The following is a 6,000-nucleotide window of genomic DNA, read 5'->3' on the forward strand; positions in this document are numbered from 1 at the left end:
AGGGCAGAAGAGATGCCCTCCTTGGCCTCTAGAGGGCGCCTAGACTGCAGTCAATTCCTACACTCAAACAGCACTTTGAGCTAGAATCATAGAATCAGAGTTGGAAGAGACCTTATGGGCCATCCAGTCCAACCCCCTGCCAAGAAGCAGGAATATTGCATTCAAATCACCCCCAATAGATGGCCATCCAGCCTCTGTTGAAAAGCTTCCAAAGAAGGAGCCTCTAGAATCATAGAATCATAGAATCAAAGAGTTGGAAGAGACTTCATGGGCCATCCAGTCCAACCCCCTGCCAAGAAGCAGGAATATTGCATTCAAAGCACCCCTGACAGATGGCCGTCCAGCCTCTGTTTAAAAGCTTCCAAAGAAGGAGCCTCTAGAATCATAGAATCATAGAATCAAAGAGTTGGAAGAGACTTCATGGGCCATCCAGTCCAACCCCCTGCCAAGAAGCAGGAAGATTGCATTCAAATCACCCCTGACAGATGGCCATCCAGCCTCTGTTTAAAAGCTTCCAAAGAAGGAGCCTCTAGAATCATAGAATCAAAGAGTTGGAAGAGACCTCATGGGCCATCCAGTCCAACCCCCTGCCAAGAAGCAGGAATATTGCATTCAAAGCACCCCAATAGATGGCCATCCAGCCTCTGTTGAAAAGCTTCCAAGGAAGGAGCCTCTCCCACACTCCGGGGCAGAGAATCATAGAATCATAGAATCAAAGAGTTGGAAGAGACCTCATGGGCCATCCAGTCCAACCCCCTGCCAAGAAGCAGGAATATTGCATTCAAAGCACCCCCAATAGATGGCCATCCAACCTCTGTTTAAAAGCTTCCAAAGAAGGAGCCTCTAGAATCAAAGAATCAAAGAGTTGGAAGAGACCTCATGGGCCATTCAGTCCAACCCCCTGCCAAGAAGCAGGAAGATTGCATTCAAAGCACCCCAATAGATGGCCATCCAGCCTCTGTTGAAAAGCTTCCAAAGAAGGAGCCTCTCCCACACTCCGAGGCAGAGAATCATAGAATCAAAGAGTTGGAAGAGACTTCATGGGCCATCCAGTCCAACCCCCTGCCAAGAAGCAGGAAGATTGCATTCAAATCACCCCTGACAGATGGCCATCCAGCCTCTGTTTAAAAGCTTCCAAAGAAGGAGCCTCTAGAATCATAGAATCAAAGAGTTGGAAGAGACCTCATGGGCCATCCAGTCCAACCCCCTGCCAAGAAGCAGGAATATTGCATTCAAAGCACCCCAATAGATGGCCATCCAGCCTCTGTTGAAAAGCTTCCAAGGAAGGAGCCACTCCCACACTCCGGGGCAGAGAATCATAGAATCATAGAATCAAAGAGTTGGAAGAGACCTCATGGGCCATCCAGTCCAACCCCCTGCCAAGAAGCAGGAATATTGCATTCAAAGCACCCCCAATAGATGGCCATCCAACCTCTGTTTAAAAGCTTCCAAAGAAGGAGCCTCTAGAATCATAGAATCAAAGAGTTGGAAGAGACTTCATGGGCCATCCAGTCCAACCTCCTGCCAAGAAGCAGGAATATTACATTAAAAGCACCCCCAATAGATGGCCATCCAGCCTCTGTTGAAAAACTTCCAAAGAAGGAGACTCTCCCACACTCCGGGGCAGAGAATCATAGAATCATAGAATCAAAGAGTTGGAAGAGACCTCATGGGCCATCCAGTCCAACCCCCTGCCAAGAAGCAGGAATATTGCTTTCAAATCACCCCTGACAGATGGCCATCCAGCCTCTGTTGAAAAGCTTCCAAAGAAGGAGCCTCTAGAATCATAGAATCATAGAATCAAAGAGTTGGAAGAGACTTCATGGGCCATCCAGTCCAACCTCCTGCCAAGAAGCAGGAATATTACATTAAAAGCACCCCCAATAGATGGCCATCCAGCCTCTGTTGAAAAACTTCCAAAGAAGGAGACTCTCCCACACTCCGGGGCAGAGAATCATAGAATCATAGAATCAAAGAGTTGGAAGAGACCTCATGGGCCATCCAGTCCAACCCCCTGCCAAGAAGCAGGAATATTGCTTTCAAATCACCCCTGACAGATGGCCATCCAGCCTCTGTTGAAAAGCTTCCAAAGAAGGAGCCTCTAGAATCATAGAATCATAGAATCAAAGAGTTGGAAGAGACTTCATGGGCCATCCAGTCCAACCCCCTGCCAAGAAGCAGGAATATTGCATTCAAAGCACCCCCAACAGATGGCCATCCAGCCTCTGTTGAAAAGCTTCCAAAGAAGGAGACTCTCCCACACTCCGGGGCAGAGAATCATAGAATCATAGAATCAAAGAGTTGGAAGAGACCTCATGGGCCATCCAGTCCAACCCCCTGCCAAGAAGCAAGAATATTGCATTCAAACCACCCCTGACCGATGGCCATCCAGCCTTTGTTTAAAAGCTTCCAAAGAAGGAGCCTCCACCACACTCCGGGGCAGAGAGTTTCACTGATGAACGGCTCTCACAGTCAGGAAGCTCTTCCTCATGATCAGATGGAATCTCCTCTCTTGTAGTTTGAAGCCATTGTTCCGCGTCCTAGTCTCCAAGGAAGCAGAAAACAAGCTTGCTCCCTCCTCCCTGTGGCTTCCTCTCACATATTTATACATGGCTATAGTATCTCCTCTCAGCCTTCTCTTCTTCAGGCTAAACATGCCCAGTTCCCTAAGCCGCTCCTCATAGGGCTTGTTCTCCAGACCTTTTATCATTTTAGTCGCTCTCCTCTGGACACATTCCAGCTTGTCAATATCTCTCTTGAATTGTGGTGCCCAGAACTGGACACAATATTCCAGATGTGGTCTAACCAAAACAGAATAGAGAGGTAGCATGACTTCCCTAGATCTTGACACTATGCTCCTATTGATGCAGGCCAAAATCCCATTGGCTTTTTTTGCCGCCACATCACATTGTTGGCTCATGTTTAACTTGTCCACGAGGACTCCAAGATCTTTTTCACATGTACTGCTCTCGAGCCAGGCATCCCCCATTGCATTCAAATCACCCCTGACAGATGGCCATCCAGCCTCTGTTTAAAAGCTTCCAAAGAAGGAGCCTCCGCCACACTCCAGGCAGAGAGTTCCACTGCTGAACGGCTCTCACAGTCAGGAAGTTCTTCCTCATGTTCACTTATACATGGCTATCATGTGTCTTCTCAGCCTTCTCTTCTTCAGGCTAAACATGCCCAGCTCTTTAAGCTGCTCCTTATTGCGCTTGTTCTCCAGACCCTTGATCAAAAACATTGCAAAAATAAGTTTAAAAGTGATAAAAATAGAGGGAACACAAGCGGCTAAATAATTTTTGACTAAAAACAGACAACAGCAACCGGATTGTCTGTAGCTTTAAATAATAAATCAGATTAAAGCAGCCCTCACTTACAATAATATATGAAAATGATAGCTTTCTTGCCTCCCTATAATAGAGGACTCATCTACATTGTTTACACTGACCATATCATGCAATTTCAAATTCCATTATATGCAGTTTCCATATAATTCAGTTTCAAACTCCATTATATGGCAGTATAGATAGGGTTATAGGATATATCCACCCAATATAGCAGTGGTCCTCAACTTGTGGGCCTCATCCCAGCAGTGGGCCACAAGAACGAAAATCTGGTCAGTGAATCTCCTCTTAATTTAATTTAATTTAATTTAATTTAATTTAAGTTGTTTCTGCTCCTTTCCACAGAACTAGCCATCCTTACCTCTTTTGGTACTAATGTTGGAGAGTTCAAGTGGTCCCTGGTCAAAGTTGGCTTTGGTCAAGTGGTCCCTGCTCAAAGTGGTCCCTGTTCAAGTGGTCCCTGATCAAAGTGGTCCCGGTCAAGTGGTCCCTGGTCAAAGTGGTCCTGGTCAAGTGATCCCTGGTCAAATTTGGCTCTGGTAAAATCATCCCTGCTCAAAGTGGTCCCTGGTCAAGTGGTCCCTGGTCAAAGTGGTCCCAGTCAAGTGGTCCCTAGTCAAATTTGGCTCTGGTCAAGTGGTCCCTGCTCAAAGTGGTCCCTGTTCAATGGTCCCGGTCAAGTGGTCCCTGGTCAAAGTTGGCTCTGGTCAAGTGGTCCCTGCTCAAATTGGTCCCTGGTCAAATTTGGCTCTGGTAAAATCATCCCTGCTCAAAGTGATCCCTGTTCGAGTGGGCCCTGGTCAAAGTGGTCCCAGTCAAGTGGTCCCTGGTCAAAGTTGGCTCTGGTCAAGTCGTCCCTGCTCAAAGTGGTCCCTGTTCAAGTGGTCCCTGGTCAAAGTGGTCCCGGTCAAGTGGTCCCTGGTCAAAGTGGTCCTGGTCAAGTGATCCCTGGTCAAATTTGGCTCTGGTAAAATCATCCCTGCTCAAAGTGGTCCCTGGTCAAGTGGTCCCTGGTCAAAGTGGTCCCAGTCAAGTGGTCCCTAGTCAAATTTGGCTCTGGTCAAGTGGTCCCTGCTCAAAGTGGTCCCTGTTCAATGGTCCCGGTCAAGTGGTCCCTGGTCAAAGTTGGCTCTGGTCAAGTGGTCCCTGCTCAAATTGGTCCCTGGTCAAATTTGGCTCTGGTAAAATCATCCCTGCTCAAAGTGATCCCTGTTCAAGTGGGCCCTGGTCAAAGTGGTCCCAGTCAAGTGGTCCCTGGTCAAAGTTGGCTCTGGTCAAGTCGTCCCTGCTCAAAGTGGTCCCTGTTCAAGTGGTCCCTGGTCAAAGTGGTCCCGGTCAAGTGGCCCCTGGTCAAATTTGGCTCTGGTCAAGTGGTCCCTACTCAAAGTGGTTCCTGTTCAAGTGGTCCCAGTCAAGTGGTCCCTGGTCAAAGTTGGCTCTGGTCAAGTCATCCCTGCTCAAAGTGGTCCCTGTTCAAGCGGTCCCTGGTCAAAGAGGGCCCTGGTCAAGTCATCCCTAGTCAAAGGGGCCCAGGTCAAGTGGGCCCTGGTCAAAAAAAAGTTGAGAACTACTGCTATATAGCTATAGCACAGTGGTTTTCAACCTGGGGGTCGGGACCCCTGGGGGGGGTCACGAGAGGGTTTCAGAGGGGTCGCCAAAGACCATCCAAAAACATAGTATTTTCTGTTGGTCATAGGGGTTCCATATGGGAAGTTTGGCCCAATTCTATCATTGGTGGGGATCAGAATGATCTTTTATTGTAGGTGAACTATAAATCTCAGCAACTAAAACTCTCAAATGCCAAGGTCTATTTTCCCCAAACTCCACCAGTGTTCATTCACATTGGGCATGTTGAGTATTCATGGCAAGTTTGGTCCAGATCCATCATTGTGTGAGTCCATAGTGCTCTCTGGATGTAGGTGAACTAAAACTCCAAACCTCAAGGTCAATGCCCACCAAACCCTTCCAGTATTTTCTGTTGGTCAAGGGAGTTCTGTGTGGCAAGATTGGTTCAATTACATTGTTGGAGTTCATAATGCTCTTTGATTGTAGGTAAACTATAAATCCCACCAACTACAACTCCCAAATGACAACATCAATCCCCTGCCAACCCCACCAGTATTCACGTATTTGTGCCAAATTTGGTCCAGTGAATGAAAATACATCCTGCATATCAGATATTTATATTGAGATTCATAACAGTAACAAAAATATAGTTGTGAAGTAGCAACAAAAATAATATTATGGTTAGGGGTCACCACAACATGAGGAACTGTATTAAGGGGTCACAGCATTAGAAAGGTTGAGAACCACTGCTATAGCATTTTGATATCACTTTAATGTCCATGGTTCTATTTTGTATAATCTTGACATTTGAAGTTTTGTGAGGTTGTTCGTAGGCTACAGAGCTCTCCAGTGAAGAGGTCTATATATCTGACCAAACTGCAAATTCTTGAGCAGGGGTCCACAAACTTTTTAAACAGAAGGCCAGGTCATAGTCCCTCAAACTGTTGGAGGGCCGGATTATAATTTGAAAAAAAAATTGAATGAATTCCTATGCACAATAGAACAATACAATAATTAAAATGAAGAGCAATTTTAACAAATATAAACTTATTAGTATTTCATTGGGAAGTGTGGGCCTACTTTTGGCCGA

This window comes from Anolis sagrei, chromosome 6 (genome assembly GCF_037176765.1).
Source record: "Anolis sagrei isolate rAnoSag1 chromosome 6, rAnoSag1.mat, whole genome shotgun sequence".
In the NCBI taxonomy this organism is placed as follows: domain Eukaryota; kingdom Metazoa; phylum Chordata; class Lepidosauria; order Squamata; family Dactyloidae; genus Anolis; species Anolis sagrei.